This window comes from Lissotriton helveticus, chromosome 7 (assembly GCF_964261635.1).
Source record: "Lissotriton helveticus chromosome 7, aLisHel1.1, whole genome shotgun sequence".
Lineage (NCBI taxonomy): Eukaryota > Metazoa > Chordata > Amphibia > Caudata > Salamandridae > Lissotriton > Lissotriton helveticus.
In genome coordinates, this window is record NC_136068.1 from 521,138,170 (window position 1) to 521,164,599 (window position 26,430).

The 26,430-nt window shown below is 44.6% G+C and overlaps 1 protein-coding gene across 2 annotated transcripts in view; it reads left to right on the forward strand.

The window, feature by feature from the left end:
* LOC144768700 (zinc-binding protein A33-like) overlaps positions 1 to 26,430 on the forward strand; it is a 404,351-nt gene that overhangs the window by 376,278 nt on the left and 1,643 nt on the right. The window lies entirely within an intron of this gene.

Below are 26,430 nucleotides of genomic sequence, written 5' to 3' on the forward strand. Positions count from 1 at the left end.
GGTGACATACCTCGCATTCACTTTTTTTTGGCCAGGAGGGATTGAATAAAACTGCCAGATGAAACTGGGTTTCTTATGGGAAACCCGGGGCAACTCTTCTAAGAACTGTGGTTCTTCTCCCTCCTCTTCCTCCATTTCTTCCTCTTCCTCCTCTGTGTTGGTCATGACCTGGGGAGGTGGTCCTCTCTTCCCATGAGGAGGTGGAGGTGGTGGTGGGGGTGCACCAGCTGAAGCAACTACTGAAGCCATTTCTGAAGTATTAATAAAGGTCTTCCTCTCACAATGATGAAAGTCAGAGTGAGGAAAGAAGGAGGGGTTTTCATCATTTGGGAAAAACAATAGTTCTCAACCAATGGAAAGTGTTATTTTTAGGTCACCTGACCTAGCCTTACATGATTATGAAACCAAAAGTGAAATGAACCAATGAAAAGTTTTATTAACAAGTCACATGACCTCTCACGCTCATGTTACGCGCTGCGGAACGCGCCCCGGTTAGCTTCCGGGTCGCTGCGCTTCGCGCCTCAGTCCGCGCTTCGGAGCACTTCCGGGTGCGCTAACGCGGTACGTCACAAGACGCATTACGCGGCAACGCGATACGTCGCGCTTTCGCGCCGCGCCGCGGATCGCTTCCGGGGAGCTGCGTTTCGCGCCTCGGTCTGCGCCCCGGGGCACTTCCGGGTGCGCTAACGCGGTACGTCATAAGACGCATTACGCGGCAACGCGATACGTCGCGCTTTCGCGACGCGTCACGATGTTGATTTCTTACCGGTTCGCGGACCGGGTCGCGGCATCAATTTGAGCTAACGGAAAGCTTTCCGGTTCGCGGACCGGGAGCGAAACAAAAAAAATATTTAAAAAAAAATTAATAAACCTATAAAATATATTTTTGGATTTAAAGAAGAATACATTTTACAGCTATAGATATTAGCTTTTAAAAAACCAATGAAATTCACTGAAAAAACCATAGGTTATAGACCATATATAGTTAGGAATTAGCATTTACAAAACCTTGAAAATTCACTGAAAAAACCATAGGTTATACACCATATATAGTTAGGAATTAGCATTTAAAAAACCTTATTTTACTCACACAAAACCATTGAAATTCCATATATAGTTAGTTGTACTAACTATATATCGCGCACCCGCAATCCACTGCTGATGATGTCACATATTACATCATTCATGACATGGTCAGTGACATCACTGATGACATCACTGATGACATCTCAAATGACATCACTGATGACATCTCAAATGACATCTCAAATGACATCACTGATGACATCACTGATGACATCACTGATGACATCTCAAATGACATCACTGATGACATCTCATTTGACATTACTGATCACATCACTGATGACATCATTCATGTGATAATACGATGAAGCTCTTCAGACTCTAATATAACCTTAGATACACTCAGTGTAAACAGACACTCACAGACTGTCACTCATCCATGGAGTTACTCACACACCTAGTCAGTCATGCAAAGAATCAATCACACCTCCATTTCCTCAACTATACAGTTATACACACCTTACTTATTCAAACATATACTAACACATATTTACTCTCTTATACAATCCCTGATACAAGTTCACAATGATCCATACAGCCACTCACACATTCACTGGCTCTTTTGCACAGTTATTTATATATGTCAACTCTCACATGTAGTGTTTTACATATGTACTTACTTTGACATGTAGCACTGAGATATCCATTCACTCACCAATACACTCATGCACACAGTCAACCGCCCATACAGCTGTTTCCACATGCACTTTTGAACCCATACATCTAGTGAATCAACTGCTCACACATCTATGCACAGAGTCATACACCTCCCAGCCACCCATACACACTCTGTCTCCCATACAAATACTTGGGCAACCAATCAATAACCCATGTAGTTAATCATATAGCTAATGATCAACACATGCAGCAGTTTATAGAACAACAGACATAATGATGCACAAATTGACAGTTTAGTCACTAACCCATGCACTCAGTGAGACACATTTAATCACTCATACAGTCAGTCATGCACCTACTAAATCCTTCATCCAGACATTTATACATCCACTCATTCTTAAATATGTAAGACATATTTTAACTTTACAGAAAAATACAGTCACTGGATGTTATCATCAGTGATGTCATCAGTGATGTCATTTGAGATGTCATCAGTGATGTCATCAGTGATGTCATTTGAGATGTCATCAGTGATGTCATCAGTGATGTCACTGACCATGTCATGAATGATGTAATATGTGACATGATCAGCAGTGGATTGCGGGTGCGCTATATATAGTTAGTACAACTAACTATATATGGAATTTCAATGGTTTTGTGTGAGTAAAATAAGGTTTTTTAAATGCTAATTCCTAACTATATATGGTGTATAACCTATGGTTTTTTCAGTGAATTTTCAAGATTTTGTAAATGCTAATTCCTAACTATATATGGTCTATAACCTATGGTTTTTTCAGTGAATATATGAATATATATATATATATATATATATATATATATATAACACTGCTCACGTTGCTCGCATAATTGCAATTGTAAATTATAGATTCTATGCGTTTAGCCAAATTTGTGTGTTTCTGGGATTTGTTACCTGGTTTTGACTTTACCATTATACGGGCTGAGTGCCCTTTTATTATTATTCTGCAACAGGGATGTAAAGTCTCCTGTGCATGGTAAAGTCAAAACCAGGTAACAAATGCCAGAAACACACAAGTTTAGCTAAACGCATAGAATGGGAATTCGATAATGGTTTTAATTAAGCCAAGAGGGAACTACCCCTCCCACAATGCCTCCTAATTGTCTGCGTGGTGATGAGGGTATAAATAACAGAAACAAAAAACGGACTTGTAACTACCGTGATTAGGAACATTTACTGTTCGAAACGCGTAGGTGAAGGAAGTTTTGTTTGAGCTGGAATAAATCGCTTGAAAAAAGATCCCAGAAGAGTGCGGCATAAGTATTTTCTTGCTTGGCAATAAATCACGAGTCCAGTCCTTGACTCGTCGCCTGCACCAGCTGACTGGCCGCTCCTCCTTAACAAGGGACGTTTGCTGTACAGATATATATATATATATATATATAATGAAAATGAATCACATTTAAACTTGTTGGAACCCCAAAGCTTCACTCCCTCGGAAGAGTTGGGGTTCATGATCGAGGACCGTCGTCAAACGCTCAGATCATGGGCACCCCAGACGCAGCCACAAAATGCTGCAAACGCAACAGGAAACGCAAAGTGAGGAGGAAAGCGCGGAGGCTTCAAAAAGAGAAATTGAATACCCAGGAGAGTCAACCTAAAGACGTGGTTAAATCATCTGTCAATACTGTTAATAATATGACGGAGCTTGAATTAAACACTGCTGAATTGCAGCTCTTGTCGTTGGGACTTTCTTTTTGTCCTAAAAGTAATTTCAAGTATGTACAATCACGCATTGATATTTTTAAGTTTATTAGAAAGTTAACTTATAAAGTTTCATAAACTTAAAAAAGCAAATGTAAAAGCAACATCAATCATTGCTAGCAATCAGCCTAGTGCTCGCTTTCAAGTAGCTGATGTATTGGCATTGCGTACAGTTAGTGGTTTGGCAGATGATGATGATGATAATGTCATAAGTACACAAGAGGATCTTTTGGGTATGGGTATTTCCACCTCTACTGCTGCCCTCACTCCCTTTCGTCCACCATCGACATTCATGCCGGTCATGGCGAGAGATGCTATAGATATTTTTGGTGACTGTGTGATCAATGATCTGAAGGCTTTACATAAGAAATGCATTTCTGCAAACAAAAAAGGCAATTTTAGAGAGCAACAATATTCCCGCCTGATGGATAAACTGAGTAAAGAAAAAAATATTATAATTAATAAAGCGGACAAAGGCGGAAATATTGTTCTTTGGCCACGAGATGCATATTTGGAAGAAGCCAAAAAACAATTAAGTGATGTCAATTGTTACAAAAAGGTAGCTTTTCCAATTTTACTAAAAGTGAAGGATCAGATTTTTAAAGAGCTATCTAAGTGGAAGAGGGAGAGTTTAATTGATAAGGATGAGTACAATTTCTTAAGAACAGAACATCCTATTACTCCTACCTTATATTTACTCCCTAAAGTTCATAAACTGATTACTCCAGTGCCAGGCCGTCCAATCATTTCGGCACAAGGTAGCCTGTTAGAATCCATGTCTAAGTATGTGGATTTTTTTCTTCATGACTATGTAGCTGACTTACCTTCCTTCATTCGTGATACAGGACATTTTTTGGAAAAACTTAAAGATGTGATTTGGGAAGATGGGTATCATTTTTTAGTGATGGACATCTGTTCCCTTTATACAAGTATCAACCATCTAGATGGCCTGAATGCTATCAAATTCTTCCTGTCAAAAAGGAATATTTGTTATAATGAACATAACAAAATGCTACTCCATATGACGGAATTGTGTTTGACTAACAATTTCTTCATTTTTAATAAAGAATTGTTTCAACAACTTAGAGGTGTGGCAATGCGGGCGTGTTTCTCTCCCAGTTACGCGTGCTTGCACGTGGGCTGGTGGGAGGAGCACGTCCTCACACAATCCCATAAGGATGACTTTTCAAAACACGTCATCAAATGGTGGCGTTTCATCGACGACGTGTTCGTCATATGGAAGGGCACAAAAGAATCAGCTTTGGATTTTGTCAGAAAGATTAACAGCAACTCTCTAAACTTGGAATTTACAGCACAAGTCAGTGATTCAAAGGTAGAATTTTTAGATGTGGAGATTTTTGTTGATCATAAGAACATTTGCACTAAATTACATCGCAAAGTAACTGCTGGAAATTCCATTCTTCATGCCAGCAGTGCTCACCCTAGACACCTCATAAAAAGTATTCCTTACGGTGAGTTTTTACGTATCAAGAGGATTTGCAATAGGAACGAGGATCTAGACACCTGTTTGAACGAATCTAGGGAAAGATTTTTAAATCGAGGATATAAGGCTAAAGATTTGCAATGGGCTCTTGATAAACTGAATATATGTGTTCCATCAGAGACTAATGAAGTAACTGATGTGAATCCTGTTGAATTAACCGTTCCACCTCCAGTAAGGTTAATCACTACCTTTTGTAGTCAAGAGCAGGCCATCAGGAAAATTGTCAGTAAACATTGGTCCATCTTACATACTGACATTACTTTATCTCCGGAACTTCTTAAACAGCCTACTATTACTTTTAGAAGAGAACCATCGATGCGAGATGCGTTAGTGAAGACTAATCCTGAGGTGATTGATAAAAGTAATTGGCTGACTGACAAGAGGGGCTTTGTAAAATGCTTCTCTTGTCGTGCATGTAAGTTCGGAATAAATAAACAGTCCTTTTTGGATCCTTTTTCAGGTTCAATAAATAAGATTAATGGACATTTCACCTGTAAAACTGACTGTGCGGTATATGTTTTAGAATGTACTTGTCATCTTTTATATATCGGCAGTACCAAACTCCCTGTATTTAATAGGATCCTCCAGCACTTGCGGGCAATCGTGAATTCTGATCCATCTTATCCGGTTGCCCGCCATTTTAAACTTGTGCACCAAAAAGAATTGGAAGACCTCAAATACTATGTAATTGACTCTGTGCCGAAATCAATAAGGGGTGGAGACAGAGAGAAGAAACTCCGCCAGTTAGAGAGCCATTACATAGTTAGACTTAATACGAAGATACCCAATGGTCTGAATACAGGGGAAGACTTGGTCCATTTTCTATGAATATACATGCAGTATGGGATTTTATATGAATATTAAATTGTCCGTATATCTGATGTTGGGCTCAACATCAGATCTCTATCCTCTTTGTTTTAACCTATATTCAGGTGTTGTTTATCCTTGATTAAATCATGGTCTTCTAATGCAAATCGAATGTATATGTGTGTATATATATGAATTTAGGTTTTATATTATGGGTATTATATTTATTGACAATAATGAATTTTAACATGAGTTTTTATTTATGTTAAATTTTGGTCTCCTAGTTTGACCAAAGGACGATCTGGCAGAGGATTACTAGTTTTTATTTAATCCCTATATACCATTTATATTCTGGTATTCAATAATGATCCCACTGAGAAAGCCGTACTTTAGAATGTATTTATGTGTGTATATATATATGTTTATTCATTTAGAAGATTATGTGGACTGATCCTTTTCTATCATTGTTATATCTGATTTATGCTATGAACTTTTGTATCTTTTTTTGCTTCTATATGACTTGCTTGATAATTGCATCCCCATTATCATCTGATTTTAATTAATAATAATCTATGGCTAAAAGAAGCCACATTTCACGATCGGCACATTGGGTATCTTACTATGATCAATTGTTTGTTGTCATTTTGTGCAATATTGGTAATCCTTTTTGTGGATTAGGATTTGGGCACTTGCCCCGGATTTTTTCTTGATTAAGATTACAATATAAATGTAATTTCTTGGTCCAATCAATTTTAGCAAGATTTCAACTTTTGCTTAAACAATGTTTAATAGGTATTATTTAAGCATTGTTTGTTTAAAATGAAATGTATTGGACGTTTGTTTGCACATATTGCATTATGCACTTTATATATGACTTAGTCTGTTTTCCCTCTCTATGTGAAAGATGGGAGGGTCTAAATTGTTTCATGGTATTTATGGGTGAAATTTTTCCTAACACGTCATGTGATCAAGGCCGGGGAAACCCGGTTGAAACGCGTCATGTTGTGTGAAGGCTGGAATAAAATGCACTAAGAAAACTTCAAAAAACCTTTGTGGTGGTCCGTTCCTGGTGTAGCAGTTCGCCGAAAGAGAGTTTTTCTTCCCAGGACCATATATATATATATATATATATATATATATATATATATATATATATATATATATATATATATATATATATATATATATATATATATATATATATATATATATATATATATATATACTCATTCATTCCAGGTGTGCGCCTCACCACATGGAAGGAGGTGCTTACTTAAGATCTACGGTGGAGAGACTTGGGAAAAAGGAAATGGCATCTAATGAAGGCAGTCGCTGAAACGCGTTATGCCCTATTCCTTAAAAGTAATTTTGAAGCCCCGCTGCGTCCTTTGATTCTGCTCGGAACGGAGGGTATTTGTTTTGGACATTATACGTGATTCCAGTATCACGTGCAAAGGACCCTTTCATGAAGAGGCCACGACTTTTACTGGAAAGGAGTGTTGTTTTCCTGAGGTATTGGATGTTGCTGTGGCCCGCCGCCTTACCTTATGATGGGAGGAAACTGCCTGCAATATCCGGTCCATGACTGCATGGAGAGACGCAGTCACTGCACAGGCGACTCCAGTTCCTTGCACCGCAATTAGCGTGCTGAAAGTAGGGGACACAATGACTTTTGTTGCAACCATTTTTTGAGTCTTCTCCCTGGTACAACAAGTACGAACATTTTCCAAAGCACTCTGCTAACAATGTACTGCATTGTGGGGCCAGTAGTTTTTGCAACTCAAACTACCAACTGACAAATGCGGTCCAGGTGTGCGCCTCACCACATGGAAGGAGGTGCTTACTTAAGATCTAAGGTGGAGAGACTTGGGGGGGGGGGGGGGGGGGGGGGGAAGGAAATGGCATCTGATGAAGGCAGTCGCTGAAACGCGTTATGCCCTATTCCTTAAGTCATTTTGAAGCCCCGATGTGTCCTTTGATTCTGCTCGGAACGGAGGGGATTTGTTTTATATATATATATATATATATATATATATATATATATATATATATATATATATTCATAATCGAGCCAGTGATGTTACCAAGTTTTTTTTACTGTGGCTAACACTGAGGTGTTTGAGTCTAAGCAATGCCTCTCATTTGTGCTTGCTTATTATCGTGAATCTAGTGTGAATAATGCGTAGTTTCAATTACAGGACACCGGGCTACCACTCAAGTGCTACATGCACTGTGCGCTTTGGTTTTAAAACAGTGTACCTTAACATGTGAGCTCCTGGGGTGTAGTAAATCCTTCGAGCAGCCGCCAGCTTTCAAATTTTGCAGTAAACGGTCCGATGCTGCGATTCTATTACAGGACCGGAGGCTTCAGATTATGCTTCTCAATCTTTACTGCATAAAACACAGCAGCCAATGAAAATGTATATTTTCACAAAACATTAACAGAAAACTTCATTACCCATGAACACACATGAGCATAGGCACGCCCCCACAGTCCATAAGAACCCCTTGCGTGCTCCCATCATCCTCTTTCTTTGCTGCTCACAAGCCAGAGTTAAGTGCACCTTCCCTGTCCCCTCACTCTGCTTGTTGGTTTGGGGGTGCTTTGGGAGATTGTTTTGCGATTGTATTGGATTTAATGCGGGTCATTCCGCTCCCAATTTGAGGACATAGGTGCTATATCTGGTGTGTGTATAAGTATAATTCTATTTGTGTACTGCGCGCGAGTAGCACTCTCACCTCGCGTCGCACTCGTTGTTGGGCCGTCTTATTTCTGGGGCAGCTCCCGCTGAGGAGCGCGTGCGTGTCAGCGCGATTGGGACGGTCTTTGACCGGCGAGGGGCCGCCGCGCACATCAGATGAGCCCCGTTACCGGCAGCCTGAAGGCGCGCAGGAGCTCCCTGATGTGCCCTGCGTAGAGGCCGGGTGGCTCGCGGCCGACGCGCGCGCCCAAAAACGCTGACCATTTGGGTTTGTTTCTAGTAGGTTTTGGTAGCGTTTTGGGCGGCGCGCCTCGGCACGTTACCAAGGCATACAGGAACGCGCGTTTTGCACGTTCCACACACCGGCTTGCCTCTCGTGACACCGCCAGTTCTGTGGTTGTAATAATTACGAGGTCCAGAGTGAGCACACACTCTATATATTGTTCAGGGCCTGGGTCTCTGACCTTGTGGACTACAGCTTTGCTGAGGGGGTTTGGGTACCGTTGTGCGTGTATTGTATACTTGTGTGCAGTGGGCTGACCCCCCCACCACCCCCGAGTTCTGCCAGGGTTTAATCCCTTGTGTTACCTTGTTCTATAGCACCATGGAGAATTGGGCTAAGTACCCTGAGGAGGAGGAGGCAGATGGGGAGGAAACAAATGAAGGACAGCAGGAGGCTGTCCTAGAAGATAATATTGTCGAAGCATTGGATGCCTCGGTCCAGGCTTCAGTTAATCGAGCGATGGAGACGAAGGTCCCCCAGACTGTGCAACAGGCACTCGCAGTGGCCCTGCGCCCCATAAGAAAACAGTTGGAAGGCTTTGCTAAGCGCCACGGCTATGAAAAGCACAAGAAGCAAAAGCGGGCTAATCCCTCTACCTCTACTGCAGTTTCGGACGAACGCCAACTGTGGCCGCATGCTCAGTCCATGGCTTCCTTGCCGGATCGAGACGCCCTAGCTCAGCCACGTTCTGGCGGTAAGGCGAAGAGTAAGCGCCATATAGTAGTGGACACAGATACCACCACCACAAATACTGATACCAATACAGACACTGATACCTCTGAGGAACAGCCTCCGCCTCCTAAGAAGGCCAAGCCGGCTCCCAAGGCGGCTGAGGACAAGACCCCCAGGGCCTTTCATTTTGACCCTTCCGATATAATTCACCCTCGGTCTTCGGACTGGGTCCCGCCAGCGGAGGTCTCTGACTACATTCACGACCACCTCCGGAAGAGTTTCACGAGGGAGGTCCGCAACCTACTGCGGTCGGAGTGCCCGCGTCCAGATATACCGGACAATGTCGCTGACACTCCGGAGATTGATGCTAGTATGCTGACCTTTTTGAAGAAGTTTTCCAAAGATCCCAAAAGAGGGCTGGACAGGGCCTGGCGGGGCTGTCAGGACAAGATGCTTGATGTTATTGGGCCCCTAGCGAAGATCTTAGAGATGGCCTTGGCGGCCAAGGAGGGGGCGACACCTGTGGATCCAGACATCTTGGCTGAGTGGACTCAGCGCGCGATTTGCTTTCTAGGCAACGCTAATTGCGCCGTCTCTTCGGAGAGGCGCAAGTCCTTGCTGCTGCGAATGGACGGCAATTTGACGGAACTTGCAGAAGCGGAGCTGGGTCCCCTGGCTGGTGGTTGTCTCTTTGGTGACCGTTTCGTTAAAGATGTCACCAAATATGTAGGTACTTTCACCGCATTGGACAAGGCCCAGAGCGGTATCAAGCGCGCACTCACGCAGGGTGTTTTCAACAGGGCCGGGCGAGGCGGGGGTCGCTCGTCAGGCCGAGGTTTCCACAGAGGCTCCCAGAGAGGAGATTTTGGTCGCGGCCGGGGTGAGTGGGACTCCACCCGCGGTGGCACCTTCTATCCGTCTCGGAGAGGTTTCAACAAAGGACGTTTCCAGTTGGGAAACAACAGAGCAAGTTTCAAGGCACACCAAAGTTCCGGTGAGTGTACCAGATGTGTCTCTTCTTCCATTGGGGGGTCGCACGCAGCATTGTCTTCTGCAATGGCAGGCGTTAACTCAGGATGCTTGGGTCTTACAGACCATTCAGGGGTTCAACCTAGAATTCTATTCTCCTCCAGCGCAAGCTTTTCCCCCGCCACCTCTCCATTTTTCCCAACTAGATCACAGTTTCATAAAAGCAGAGGTGGCAGACTTGCTGAGGAAGGGCGCGATCGCTCCATGTCAGAGAAGCCCTCGCGGCTTCTCCAGCAATGTCTTTATAGTTCAAAAGAAAGGAGGTGGCAACAGACTAGTGCTCAACCTCAAAGAATTCAACCAGTATCTGATGTACAACCATTTCAAAATGGAGGGTACTCACATGTTAGCGGATTTGTTACAAGAAGGAGATTGGATGGTACGGCTGGATCTGAAAGATGCATATCTTTCTATTCCGATCTTTCCTCCACATCGCAGATTCCTGCAGTTTCTTTGGAACGGCCGTTGGTACGAGTATTTGGCTCTTCCTTTCGGTCTCTCCTCGGCTCCCTGGTGTTTCACCAAAGTAATGAAACCAGTGGTAGCCTATCTCAGAGAGAGAGGAGTGCGAATGATCATTTACCTCGACGATATCCTGATCATGGCGCAGGATCGGTCTGCTTTACAGCAACAGCTGACCATGACTACTTCGCTGTTACAACGCCTAGGATTTGTGATGAATCTGAAGAAGTCCGTGGTGACCCCTTCTCAAGTGATAGATTTTCTGGGGTTCACGATCAACTCCCTCACGGCGCAACTGTGTCTTCCACAGGCGAAGTTGAGGGAGTTGAAGAAAGAAATCACGAAGTTACTGGAAAGTCAATTGGTCACGCTCAGGAAGCTGGCCAGGATTGTAGGGGTCCTAGCGTCATCAATCCAGGCGATATTTCCAGGTCCTTTACACTACAGAGCCCTCCAACGCCTGAAGATCAGGCATCTTCAAAAGGGTCTCTCGTATACGGACTCGGTCCCGCTTACGGACGAGGTTCGGAACGAACTCCAATGGTGGCTAGGCCACGTGGATGCCTGGAACGGCAGGGCGATCTTCGGGTCGCGGCCGGACGTAGTAATCGAGTCGGACGCCAGCAGATGGGGCTGGGTCGCGCGCTGTGGAGAGGTTTCCACAGGCGGCAGGTGGTCCTCACAGGATCTAGAACTTCACATAAATTGTTTGGAACTTCTGGCGGGATCGTTCGCGGTCCGCACGTTATTCCCGAAGCAGACGTCATGTTGTATCCTCCTGCGTCTGGACAATGTGTCCGCAGTGAGGTATATCAACAAGTTGGGCGGCACGAGGTAGTCTCTTCTTGTCCAAATAGCCAAGGATTTCTGGCATTACTGCCTTCAGAACCAGATATCGGTCATAGCGGAGTACATCCCGGGACAGGCCAACCAAGTGGCGGACTGGCACTCCAGACATTTACGGGATTACAGCGACTGGAAGCTGCTTCCCCAGGTCTTCCTCTGGTTGCAGGCGAGTTGGGGTCCATTTCAGACGGACCTGTTCGCCTCCAGGTTGACATACCAACTTCCCCGGTTTTTCAGTTGGAGACCGGATCCGATGGCAATGGCGACTGATGCATTTCTGCAAGATTGGTTGCAAGGGACCCAGTATGCCTTTCCTCCCTTTGTTGATCCCCAGAGTGATGACTCAGGTGATACGGCAAGGGGCGGAAATTGTCATGGTGACTCCGTGGTGGACATCACAAGCGTGGTTTCCCAAATTGTTGCAGTGGAGCTGCGACCGCCCCCGGCTATTACCGGATTTGAAGTGGCTGTTGCAGGGCCCTCGTCAGGAACAGCATCCGTTGCTGTTGGAGGGCAGGTTAACCCTGATGGCATGGAGGCTTTCCGGGAACAGTGGCAGCTGCCAGGAATTTCGGGCCAGACTGCTGACTTTATCAAACAGGCTTGGGCACCTTCCACCAGGAAGCGATATTCCGCTGCCTGGAAGAACTGGGTGGATTGGTGCGTGGGACGACATCTGGATCCCGTGGGGGCAGAGTTATCCCAAATTTTGAACTTTCTATCCGAGAAAGCGGCCGATGGCCTAGCATATCGTTCTGTCAACAACTTTCGTTCGGCCATCTCGGCGGGGCATGCCCGGGTGGACGGTAGGCCAGTGGGCATGCATCCGGTTGTTTGTAAGTTGTTAAAAGGCATCAGGGTAGCCAACCCTCCCAAACCAAAATATACGGGTTTGTGGGATGTCTCAGTTGTAATTTCTTTGCTCAACAGATGGCCGGTTAATTCTCTCCTGTCCAGGAAGCAATTATCGGCTAAACTGGCCATGTTGCTTTGCTTATCATCTTGCAGAAGATCTTCGGATGTCAGAGCGCTCGACGTAACAGGTAGAGTGTTTACCCCAGAGGGGGTTTCTTTTCATATTACAGGTCGTACTAAAACATTGTCTCGACATATATCTTATAATGCTTTTCCTGAAAATGAAAAACTATGTGTGGTCCAATGTTTAAAGACTTACGAGGCATGTACGAAGGCCTTGCGGCCGCAGGGCTGTTCCCAATTGTTGATTGCTATTCAAAAGCCCTTTAAACCAGTGGCGGCTGCCACTATTGCTAGATGGCTTCGATTCATTATGAAGGAAGCAGGTGTTGATACAAGCATTTTTGGTGCTCATTCAGTAAGAGGCGCAATGGCGTCAAAGTCATATGGTTTAGGATCAAGTATCCAGGATATCATGCGTTGTGCAGATTGGTCCTCTGATTCAACGTTTAAAACGTTTTATTATAAGCCGGTGGGAGATATTACTTCAGTGGTATTTAATCAGCGTTAAACTAGTATAATCTGAAGCCTCCGGTCCTGTAATAGAATCAAAAATTTGCTAGCATTCGCGACAAGAATTTTCAATTCTATTAAGGACACGGAGGCGAGGATTATCCCACCCGGCTTAATGTACTGTATGTATTAAGCTTACCCACCCTTTTATGCAAGGATTACGGTGGTGTTATTTTCTTTATTTCAGGATCTGATCGACTCCGGATGTCAGGATGTTACACCTGAAGCTGTTCTTCCACGTTGGAGGATTGTGACTGTTCAAGTTTTGTTGGACTTGTTTCGCCTCAAAGAAAGAGGATGATGGGAGCACGCAAGGGGTTCTTATGGACTGTGGGGGCGTGCCTATGCTCATGTGTGTTCATGGGTAATGAAGTTTTCTGTTAATGTTTTGTGAAAATATAAATTTTCATTGGCTGCTGTGTTTTATGCAGTAAAGATTGAGAAGCATAATCCTCGCCTCCGTGTCCTTAATAGAATTGAAAATTCTTGTCGCGAATGCTAGCAAATTTTTGACTCCAGTTCAAGGATTTGATTCCTCTGCTTGTTTGTTTAGCTCCCAAACGCCTGAGTCCATCTTCTTTTTCTAGTACTTCACAGCATCGGGCCGTAGTTTCACTTCCGCTTCCGGGGCCCGGCCTCAGTTTGCCTGACCTTGTCACGCTTCCGGCCATGCTTTTACAGGTTCCTGTAATCACATGAATTCGATGGCAGGTTCGATACTGCTGTTTAATATGAAATATATTTATAGCTGGATGCAAGTATAAACGGACTGTTCTTGTGTGAAGGCTATTTCACTTAAAATGTTGCTCCCATACGTTGTTTTATTCAATCAAAATATTAAAGGGGTGTCTTTCACACAGAAATCTCAGCTTTCTATTGTTTTGCACAGGATCCTAAATTAGCTGTCAACTGTTTATTCAGGATGCATGATGACATTTTGTACCTCCTTGGTCAGCAAGAGGGGTGTAGGTGCATCAGGGTTTCATAATCCATGGCTGATCTTACTCCTCTAATTGACCCCTTTGTCAAATGTATTTAAATACATGATGGTTTTTGCCTCAAATATTGAGAGGAGGGTGTCCATGTTGTTGCCAGTTACATGCTTCATAATGGTCCGTTTTATTTCTTCGGGCCATGATGGTATTCTAAACAATGAGGAACTATTGGGGCACTTGTGATGCCACATCTTATTCTTGAGCATTGTTGCATTATTCGTTTTTTGATTGCCTGGGGGGGGACTTACCAATGTATGCTTTTGGGCAAGGACAAACTATGCAGTATATAACATTGTGGGTATTGCAATTTGTGAACTCCTCATGCTTTACAAACTTCTTGCCATATATAAATATGGAGCCTTCTATCGTGATTGCGCATGACGAACAATTCCTGCATCTTTTAGGCCCTTTGATAGGTGGTAACGTCAATAGATACCCGATTGGTTGGATGTTCTTTTTCTTCATTGTGTTCGCCCTAACCAATCTGCCCCTTATGCTCCTATTTTTGAGTGCAAACATTGGGGGCCTCGACCAGTGGTTCCAATGCTTTGACTGTGTTCCAATTCATCCGTACAATTTTCTTGATTTAATTCAGTTTCATTAACTTTTATTCGATTATCAAGTGAATAATCATAAAAAGTACATAATAACATTTTTTAGACACATAGTTAAGAAACACAATATAAGAACATTTTTAAGTAGAAAAATAAATTTTAAGATACGGTTCAGTTCCGGAATTAGCTAGAAATGCTGCGACGTGTTATCAAGACTGCTTTAAGATAGGTCGCTATGTATTTAGCTTCATGCATTGATTTTAAGGATTGCAAATAAAAATATGCCGCTTGTGTTTGTCTGTGACCACAGATTCGGAGGATCGGAATAATCCACTTTTTCCTTGATATTTTATAATATTTACAAAAAAGGACAACGTGGATCGTAGATTGAGGAGAAATTCCGTCACAGGGACAGTTTAGCAAATTGGGCGACCAATTGTTCGTTTCAGGGAATGTAACTAATCGAAAAAAAATGTTAAAGCGAAGTCTTGTTAATAAAAACCTTTCATGATTGGATAAAAAATACGTCAGGTACAGCTGCATGCATTTTCCAGTTTGTTGGGCGCCGATTTTTTCGTTTGATGGTTTAATGATCTCTGTCTGATTCCGTAAATCCCTTAGGTGGTCCAGACACATTAATTTTAACTGCTTCCTAGAGATGTCTTCCACTGAAGGTGGTTCTTCAAAGTAGGATTCACCGTCCAAATCTTTAAAGAAATTAGATACATAGGTTAACCAGGGGATTTTCCGCCAATTTGCCATGGCTAAACAGTCAGCTATGAGCGAGCGAGTGAGATGACATTCAGGTTTGCACCATATTCGGTGCCACAACAGAATGGGCTGGCATCGGATGGTGTCAATAATATATTCCATACCTAGCTCCCGATGTGAGGCTAGAGTCGGGGAACTTTGGGGGAGGGCTAGGATATACTTTACAAAGGCGTTTTCGGTGACCTGTAATTGGTCGATACGTCCATGACCCCAGATTCCAGCACCATAGGTGGCCACGCTATGGCATTTCGCATAATATATTGTCAGGAGTTCAGATGGGGCTGGTTTCCCCAATTTTCTCGAGAAAGATATTAATGCTGAAGTTGCACGTCGAAAGTGGAGATTCCTGGCCTCGATTGCCTTCCGCCAATTCATAGCATCGTCCACTAGGATACCTAGGTATGGATAGATCCCGTTTTTTTCCAATTTGGTGTTGTCAACCGTTATTGGTTTTGTGGTTTTGGTCCTGGGGCCGAGATGCATTACGAAGGTTTTCTTGATGTTTATTTTGAGACCGAGTGAGTCCATAAACGCTGTGTACTTGTTGGTTTGGATCTGAAGTTGGTTTAGTGTCCGTGCTAGAATCACTGAGTCATCAGCATACAACAGCGTAGGTATTGGGCGATGACTTATCTGGGGGAGGTCCTGACTCCCGTCCAGCATAGCCTGTTCAAGTCCATTAGTATAAAGATTGAACAGGAAGGGAGCCAGGACACAGCCCTGTCTTACTCCCTTCGTTATCTGAAATGGACGCGACAATTCGCCACTGGTACCATAACGAACTCGGCCTTCGGCATTTGAATAAAGTTCTCGTAGGAATGTTATTATCGGGGGATCCACACCCAGGTCAGTTAGTATTTGCCAGAGTTTCGCGTGCTGGACGCAGTCAAATGCCGCACTTAAGTTGACATAGACGAGGCAGATGTTACCTCCTTTGGCGTGTACATATTTACCAGCCAATAGAACAAGGTTCAGAGCCTGCTCCACAGTCCCAAGCCCCTTCTGGAAACCGTATTGCAGGTCGGTTATGATGTTATTCTCCCGGGCCCAAGATTGTAAGCGGTCCAGGAGTACTCGACCTGCAATCTTGCCCATTGAGTCCAGAAGGGAGATTGGTCTATAACAGGCGGGGTCGTTGCGGTCTCCTTTTTTAAAAATGGGCAGGAGGATGGAGGTAGACCATGAGTGAAATAGGCCGATCTTGGTTACTGCTGACATGACCCGGGTGATTATCTGCGCCCAAAAGTCTACATCATGAAGGAACAAGTCCATTGGAACACCGTCAGGGCCTGGGGCCTTGCCAGGTTTGGAAGCCCTAATTGCCTTTATGATTTCATTAAGATGGAAACATATCTTAATTGGGTAGATGTTATTACTTGTAGGCTGGACCTCGTGAGTTGTGTTTTCTGTTACGGGACCAGGGGCTGTTCCAAAAATTTGGGCGAAGTGGGAAACCCAGTTTTCCTCCGATATAGCCACATCAAGATGATCGATGTCTGTATTGTTGGCCAGGAAGGGCGATCTTATGGTTTGCCAGAATGAGGTGCTATCTTTTCTTTGAGCACTGTCATGTAGGCGCATCCAGAGGTCTTTTTTGATTTGTTTTTTGCGATCTTGCCTTACTGTATTGTATGTCTTCCTCAGATAGGAAATTTCTTGGGGATCCCTAGTAGGTTTATGCAAGGCGTCTTTAAGTGATGAAAGGGCCTTCCGACATGCGGTGTCAAACCATCTCGTGGTGGGATGCTTAGTCTTGTTTTTTATGATAACGAATAGCTCTCCCCTTATTGTTTCCTGGATACTTTGGAAACTGCTGACAATCGTCTGCGGTGATGCCTCCGGAGACGTGCATTTGGATAGCCACTGACCTGATTTTTCAAGGACCCTCTGTGTCACCTCTTCAGGGTCTATCTTGGTCCATTTAACAGTATACCCATTCAGATTATTCATAGAAAGTGTTTGTTGATTGAGGGAGCTCAGTTTTATGGAATGGGCTCTTTTCCGTTTGATGTTAAGTTGTATACTAAGTGGGTAATGATCGCTTATTGGGTTAGACCCAGTTTCAAAATTTGCTATTTGCCCTTTAAGTGAATTAGAGGCTATTATATAGTCTATGATTGTGCAGTAGCCTCGCCCATGGAATGTGGGCTGGAAATCCTGCTGCGGATTGACCAGTTCGTTCGCGTGGACCATGTCAAGATAGAATAAAATTTCATTGAGTTTATTACCGCAGAGCGAGTGGGCGAAGTGAGATGGGATTCCCAAGTTCATTTTGGAGGCCGCAATTTCCGTTTTTATAGTTTGAACACAGAGGAAGATTGAAATCGCCGCCCCAGATAGTGTAATTTGAGGTTTTGGTGTTGTCATTTTGAAACACTGCTAGGGCTGTAGCGATCTCCTCTAAGTTTGACCAGCAGTCCAAAGTACCTAGATTGTTGTAGTAATTTATGAGAATGTAATTGTTATTGTCTTTGGATGATGACATCTGAGAGATTTGTAAAATTTGGAATGTAGATGACTCCTTTATTAATTTCATTTTGAGGGCGAGAGTATTAGCTACGTAAATCGTGAGGCCCCCTTTGGGTCTGCCCATATTTCCCTGTTCTGCTGTGGTGAAGAAAGTTTTATAACCCGCCAGGTGGAGTGGGGTTGTGCACCAAGTTTCTTGCAGGCATAGGATCTGATGTCCTCTGGCCATGTCTAGCCATGGCCCTAGTGTTATTTTTGATAGTAAGCCTGCGATATTCCAGTAAGCAATAGAGATGCTCAGATTTGTAAGGTCTGCAGGGACAAAAGGCGATTTTAGTAAAGTATTTGCAGTTAAAATGACTTTTAGGATGGTGGAATTCAACCTGCAGGAAGTAAACGGGAGGTTTAGGATCTAGAATATGCTGGTGGTGCAAACCAGTGTTGGTTCCCTCTGAAGCTAAGGAGGTGATCTGGGTAACTTTGTTAGAAGTGTTTGTAGGAACAACTAGTGATTCCGGAGATGGATCGTCAATAGTAACAGTATTGGGAGAACTAAGGGAACCGGTTGATAATTCTTGGCTTACATTCCTAAAATTGCAAAGAACTGGCTCCAAAGAAGCTCGCTGCTGGGTGAGGTTCATTTGCGATTGGAAAGAGGTGTTTGTGTTCCTAGGTTCGACCCTGGATGGTCAATCGACCATCTCCAGGCAGTCAAAGCGATTTTGCGTTGGGAAACCCTGCCAGCCTTCATAGGATTGTATGGGTCTATCTTGCCAATATTGCCTTGGCCGGTCTCTCGGGGGATTTCTGCCTCCCTGATCATAGGTGTACTCCTGCTGGTTCCAGGGCTCTCTTGGGGTCTGGCGCCAGGATTCCCTAGGGGTCTGGTGCCAATTCCAGGGTGGGGTATATCGATGTTGTCGCGCAGGAGGGTAAAAGAAAGAAAGGTGACGAGCGTCAATTCCCCCCTTTTTTTCCATTGCGGGCCAAGCACAGATATGGTCCACTGCGGAGGGGTCTCTGCAAGTTACTATTATGCAGTCTCCGCGGGTCGTTTTTGTTGTTTTGCCTACCCATACTACCCTGCGGACTGTGGATATCCCTCCCGAGTGGTGGGGTTCTAAAGGCCTGTTGATACTTAACCACTGCATGACCTTGTTTTTAAGAGACCATGCAGTTTCAGGTGTATCGTCGGTTAGCTCTGGTACACCGGTGAGTACTAGCGTGTATGGAGTGGCTTCTGGGGGCAAGTGGACTGAACGTCTGGTAGCTGATGTTTTGTTGGGATTATTTTTGGGCGAAGGCTGGGGGACCGCTGGTTTTGGTGACGAAGGTACTAACTTTTTTGGTGAATGGGGTTTGCTGGCTTTACTAATCACCGGGCCTGGTGTATCTTGTGTTACCAGGCCTGTGTTAGATGTTTGCCGATCTACTACCACAGTGGATTTACTCTGCTGCGGTTGGGGCTCTACAGTTTGTGAAGTTTGATTAATGACATTTTGCGTTTGATTTTTGGGAGGGTGAATGGTCAAATTTGGTCGTTTTATTACTATAGATGGTTGTGGATGAAAATGATTTTTAATAGACTGAGGGGCTTTTCGCTGGCCCTTTATTTCTATGGATGTGTTAGTGTCAAGAAGTTTTGCCGACACAATAGTCATCTGGCCTTCCAGATTTCTAATACTGAGTTGAATGGGTTTTAGATACTGATACAGCAAATCTTTTACAGTAGTCAGGACTTGCGAGGTCACGTTACATGTTCTGCAGAGGTTAGCAGTCGCCTCGTTCAAAGTTGTTTGATGGAAAGTGTTGACTGCCGGAAGGAGTGGTGTGTTTTGTTGGAGAGGATATACTGCTTGGTTTAGGTGATCTGTGGCATGAGCGGGGATAGGAGTCACTTCTGCTACACTATCGATAGGTTTTGTGCTGCCTTGTTTTGAGATGGCTCCTTCCCTTTCTCCTTGAGAGAGCAGGATGGAATTGCACTGGGATCCTGCCTGAGTTAGAGTTTGGCAGGCCGCTAAGTCAGGGGTTGCCTCAAGATTCTCCGAAGTTAGTGAAAGGTCAGACTCTGTCTGAGTGACTGAAAGGTCTACTGTGGATGGTACTGTGATAGTTTCAGAGACTGACATAGTCACGGGTAAAGAGCAGTTTTGGGAAGTAAGGTGGATCGGGGATATGGCAGTTGCTATGGTGCCTAAAGATGAACGCTTCGCGTTCATAAGATCCAGTGACACTCTTTTTTTCGAGTAGGGAGATACTCTGGTTTATTACCTCATGAGTACGGGTGATGAACAGATCAATGGGGCCAGTTATTTGTGCTACCTCCTGTGCGTTTTTGGACTTAGTCTTCGTAGTGCTCCTTGTTTTTGCCGGCATGTTTGTAATCAACTAGGACTGGATGCTGGGGTGAAAAAGGGGTGGCCCGGTCCGGTCTCTACCGGGCAACAACGGGCCCGCCCTTGGCCCGGGCTTCGCCCCGGGCTACGACCCGCGCGCGTCCCGCGATGCGCGTTACAGGTCTTGTTTAAATCACCGTTGATTGAAGAGGGGGCGTGGCACTGGGAGGGGGCGCGGCTCACGCGGGAAGAGGAAACAGCTGATGGACTTGACGCTGTTCCTCGCAGTCCCGGGGCCGCGCCTCTCACCTCCTCTGCGGCCTTGCGTTAGTTGTCTCCTCCCTCTACTGGCGCGGTGAAAGTGTTATCAAAGTGCTACTCCTGTAGCTCGAAGCTGAAACGCTGGGTCAAAAGTCTGGAACAGAACCTCAAGGCGAGCGGAGTGACGTCCGTGTGCCTGCTCGCGGCAAAGGCTTCGGACTCGCTGGTCTCCCCGGAGCCGCGCATGCGCAGTGGTCGCCTTGTTTTGATTTAATTAGTACTGTCAGAAAAAGTGGTCACACATACCAAGGGTAGACCATCGTTCTTTTCCTTTGGTATAAGCAGGGACTCCCTTGGAGTGTACCAAGCTCTCTTCATTGCCCTTTTAAGAAGTTTTCTTGGATATTGATGTTCAGCAAGTTTTTCCAAAAGTATTTTGGCATTGCAAAATTAATCATCCTTAAGAGTGCAATTTCTTCTTGTCCTCAAGAATTGATTGAATGGCAGGTTTTCACGCAGATTCTGTTGATGAAAACTCGAGAAATGGAGTAGTGTTTTTATCCGTTTTCTTTGTGTACAGAGTTGTGTACAAGGTGCCGTTTTCGTGTTTGATTAAGTGGTCCAAACAATTAATCTCCACATTGTTAACATTGATTGTAAACTGGATTTCTTTATTCCTGTTATTAAGCCAGGTTTGGAACTCCATCAGTTGTTCTCGTGTCCCTCTACACAGCATAAAAACATGGTCAATATAACGGTACCACATTGTTATGTGGCCGTCATATGGATTGTGGCTGTAGATCCAGTTGTATTCAAATAAGGCCATGAACATGATTGCCAGGACAAGCGGCGGAGCCCCACGTGCTTCGTCGGTCTGCCAGAGGTCAAAGGTTGCCTACCTTCTGGGGGGCATGTCTCAGCCCCCAGGGGTCCGATCTTCATAATTCTGGCCTCTTCTTGCTCCTGGTGGTGCTCCCCAGCCACTGGGAGGACTCTCCGTCCTCCTTGTCTCCGAAAGGGTGGATTCAGCAGGGAGCTGTCTTCACTGGCTCCCTGCGCCAGCCTTTCATCTGACTCTCCTCCTGGGCCTTTCTTCTCCTTTCGCACAGCCCCAGGCTCTGCTCACTGGTCATGGGCTCCCCTTCTGGCACTATTCAGGATCTTGGGACAGTCCGGGGGTTCCTCCTTCCAACTGCCCATGGCGCCAGGCTCCAGCCCCCTCTGCCGACCACACCCCAGAGAGCACTCCTCTGCAAGTTTTTTTTTAAAGAGTTGGGGGGGGGGGATTTTCTGTTTGCCCTATCACACGGCGACAGCGACACATCAATTCTCTGCCCCTGCTCCCTCCTTCCTGCCCAGGCCTCTGGGTTTGTGCAAAATGGCATCGTCCAAGGGTCTCCTGCCACATGGACTCTGAAAGCCCCTTCCAGATACCCTGACTTCTCCCTTGTGCAGCTTGGTGCCTGGCACCAGGTAATGGATTAGCCTATAGCTCCATCAATCTTCCCTTCTTGGAGAGGAGGCCTTCGCTCTTGGACGGAAGGTCATTAATCCAGCCAGCCAGGGTCAGCCCCTAGCCAGGCCCTGGTTAGAAGCGGACTCAGAGAAATATGACATTTCTGGATGACCCAAAAGCAGTACAGAAATGACTTTGGCAGAATACTTCTTCTCACACCAGTTACAGTGGACTCTAGTGCGTGTCTGGAATTTGTAGGCCTTGGGAAAGTGAAACTAGCCCATGGGCACCACATCCCCATAGGAGAATAATGAAGTGTAAAACACACTGACTTTCCCTGGCATGTTTCTTCCCAGTTTATAAAGCCTATTCCATGTCACCACCCAATTCTGCATATGTCCTGCCACACCAGCCTATCTGCACCTGCTCCATGGCTGCGCACGCCAGGAATCACCCCTGCGCAGCCCCTACACGTATGCACATGCATGTACACATGTCTGCATGTAACCAGCCCAGTGCCCTTTACTCCATCTGCTGGGCAGTGGCCGAGTCAAGCTAGGGGGACACCAGTTAAATCCACATGCAGTCTTTCATAATGAGTTCACTGTGGGTGAGTCCCAACTTATGAGGCTCTCCCACAGTAAAAACCGAACCACCATCTAACAGTAGTGTATACAAAGTCACTGTTTTGCACTGCACAAACACCAGTCCTATCCTTGCAGCTGATCACCAGCATTATGAATTGGGTTTCGGGTTGGCAGAGGTATGCACCCTGTCCAAACAGGAATCACAATCCTAGACAAGGTAAGTCAGATAAACACCATAAATTAACCTGTGCTCACCCACTGGTAGCTTACCACAGAGCAGTCGAGCTTAACCTAAGCGGGAATGTGTAAAGTATTTGTGCAACACTTCAAACAGTAAAAAAGAGAACGCATTTGGCTAGAAAAATAGAGCTTGATTTATTGACCAAAACCAGAGCGAAAAGAAAAAAATATATTCAGTTTAAGCAGAGTTAGTAATTTTTAAAGACTAAACTGAAATGTAGTGCTTAAAAGCAAAGTGTTGACTGAGACTTTCTAGTCATGCTACACGGGATCAAATCCTAAAGTTCAGGCTGACCTCAATGGATCGTGGGTCAGCTACAGGGACCAGTCTTGGCCTGATGACACAGTACCTTGGTTCGCAGTTGCATCGACATCTAGGACGAGATGCAATGAGCGAAGCAGGCAATGCATCTGCATCTATCCTTAGGATGTAGGCGCTCCATCTGCTCCGAGCCACACAGTCTGAGATGCATCCGGTATGGAGGCAATGCGATGCGAGTGATGAGATGTCCTCTATCCTTGCAGCATCAGCGATGCATTGATGGAGGTGCGGTATCCTCGCAGCAGCATCGATGGAAATGCACTGGTTCCAAACGGCATGACCACCGAAGTGGGTATAAAATGCAGAAACTTCAAAAATCTACACATTGCAAAGGGCCCAGGACTGGCTTGGCACCAATTGGCAGGGCAACACTCTAATGGCAATCCAGGTGCTGTAGGCAGATGGGTTGGAAGTCTCTGTATCTTCAAATAGGAGGCAAACCCTTGTAGCCCAGTCCTTCTCACTCCCAGGTAAGGAGGGCAGAAGGCCAATCCAGCATAGTGGAAGTCCCTTCATCACAGCAGTCCTTCTTCCTGCAAGAGTATCCACAGGTCCTGAAGTATACTGAAGTGGCGATGTCAGAGGCCCAGTACTTATACCCAACTGTGCCTTTGAAGCGGGGGAGATACCCTGCACTTCCTGCTCCGGCTCCAGACTCGCTACAGCAGAGTATGCAGCCATTTGTGTGGGGACAAGCCACAACCTATTTTGGTGTATGTGTCAGCTCCTCCCTCCCATCCTGCCCAGTATGGCCTATCGGGATCTGGATGGCTCATCAGTCACACCAAAGCTTCCTTTGTGTGTGGCTGTCTAGAGGGAATGCATAACACCCAGCTGTCAGCTACCCCAGATGTGTATTCAGAGACGGGCAGAAGGCACCAAATGGCTAAAGTCGGATAATGCCAACTATCTAAGTGGTATTTTCAGAATTACAATTTAAAATCTGACTTCACCATAAGTTGGTTTTAAATTGCCATTCCATAGACAAACTTGCGGCCCCATCTCTTCCTAATTGGAAATTACACTTAGAAAATGTAATAAGGTAATCCCAATGTTATCCTACAGGAGAGTTTTCACTAGCAGGACATGTTCTACTTTTTACATACACTGCATCCTGCACTTGGGATGTTCAGGGCCTACCTTAGGGGTGACCTTATATGTATTAAAAAAATGTTTAAAGGGTTACTTAAGTGGTTGGCGCAATCAGTGCTACAGGCCCACTAGTAACATTTAATTTATAGGCCCTGGGCACATGTAGTGCACATGTCTAGGGCTGTATAAGTAAATTAAATGTCAATTGTAGATATGCCAATGTTGCCATGTTTTAAGTAGATCATCTTGATGCGACCCTGAGAGGAGCAGCAGTAACGGAGGGAGAGAAACGCTACCATCGCTTTGTGTACAGCACGCAAGGACATCGCGCTACATTTGAGCTATAACCCCGTCGGAACAAAACATCCGGGGGTTTACAATTAAAAAGGCACATGAATTTAACCAGCTAAACTCTGCATATAGCGGCCCAATAAGAATGGTGTTTTGCATGTAATGCGGAGGCGACCATCAAACAGGCAAGGAAGACTTCCAAGTCTGCACTTTCACGAGACAAGACTCGTGCAATCACAAGAATGTAATCCGCAGCTCCCGCTTCCTTTTGAAATTACCTGATACAATGAAAACGCCCTGAAGAGATCCCAGGAACTGGTGTCCTGGATCGAAACGAGTCGGCATTTAAAAAGGAGCACTTTTGGCTATTCAAAGCATTAAACCAGCAATCGCTGGTCCAAATAGTGGTCATTTATCGCCTAAAACTCCTTTGGTTTTGAATTGATTTAAGTATCAAATTTCAAGGCACATGATTATATGATGTATGGTCTTGTTTATTAGTCTTGTGTTTTATGTAGGATGTTGGTATTCATTTCATTTAATGCTTTTTGCTTTGTCATGATTTGTTTGTAAATTGTATTGTATAACAGTGTAAATATATGGATGTACAGTTGCCTTTTTTGCTAAAAAATGTTTTCATAAAAATTTGAAAAAATAGATATAAACAGTTGGTATAAATAAAATGACCTGGTCAAATTAGATAATTGGTGGTTTGGCCTATTGAATCCTGTTCAAAATAATGGTGGTTTAGGGCAGTTTTGTGTTTTTCTCATTTAAATAGGGTCCAGCCTAACCACGTGTCCACAAGGGCCTAACTCCTTAGTTTTTCAATGTTTTAAGTAGAAAGCACATTCACTTTAGCATTGGTTAGCAGTGGTAAAGTGCCCAGAGTCCTAAAGCCAGCAAACCAGTTCATTAAAGAAAAGGGGACGAGGAAGGTTACGTTTGGGGGTGACCTGCAGAAAGGGCCATTGCCCATCTTTTTGGCTCTAGAATATTGGGGCCAAACTGGTGACAGGTTTTGAACTGATCACCTATTCCAAAAGGCATAACCTTCACTAGCTTTCTAAACCAAGGATCCATCTTAAGCTCCATAGGTTCAAGCAGGGAACTTTCTCACACAACTGGACCTCTAACGCCTTTGACCCTTCCCAGCTGATAGAATCGCTAGGATCCTGTTCTGCTGTCAAGTTACCTGTTTGTTTCAGACATCCTCTGCGCCAGTGCAGGGTGTTTCGTGTTTGGGCTCCTACAGTCTGGAATGATCTTCCCTCTGCATATATGTATGTTATTTTATGGCTTTTAGATCTGCTGTAAAATATTTACAGACCTTCTTAGCCCCACCCTTACTTGCACAGCTAGGATGCCTGGTGATTATCCAGGGGCGAGCTTCAATGTTTTCTTTTTCTCTGGTCCATTCCTAGTAGCAGTATGCTTGGGTGAATCTTGTATCTAATAACTAAATTACTCTGTGCTCTGCATTCCCTGCTGTTGGATATAAAGAAATGTAAATGCATGGGGTGGTCAAGCAATCAAATGGGGTAGTGCCTGGTCATGAAGCAGAAAAGTAGATTGAGGAAACAGGTTGTGTAGAGCGCTACATGAGATACCAAGGTTCCCTCAAGATTTACAGCCAGGCAAGCATCCTCCACTTTAATGATTACACTGCGCGCACACACACACCTAACTGGCTTGGTCCTCAGTGCTAAGCAGTGTCTACTTCTACTAAAGGCTAAAGCAGTAGCTCTAGCAAAAGCATTTCATAATGGGACTTCTTTCTAGAAAGTAAGATAGAGGCAAAGCATCATTTTGTAG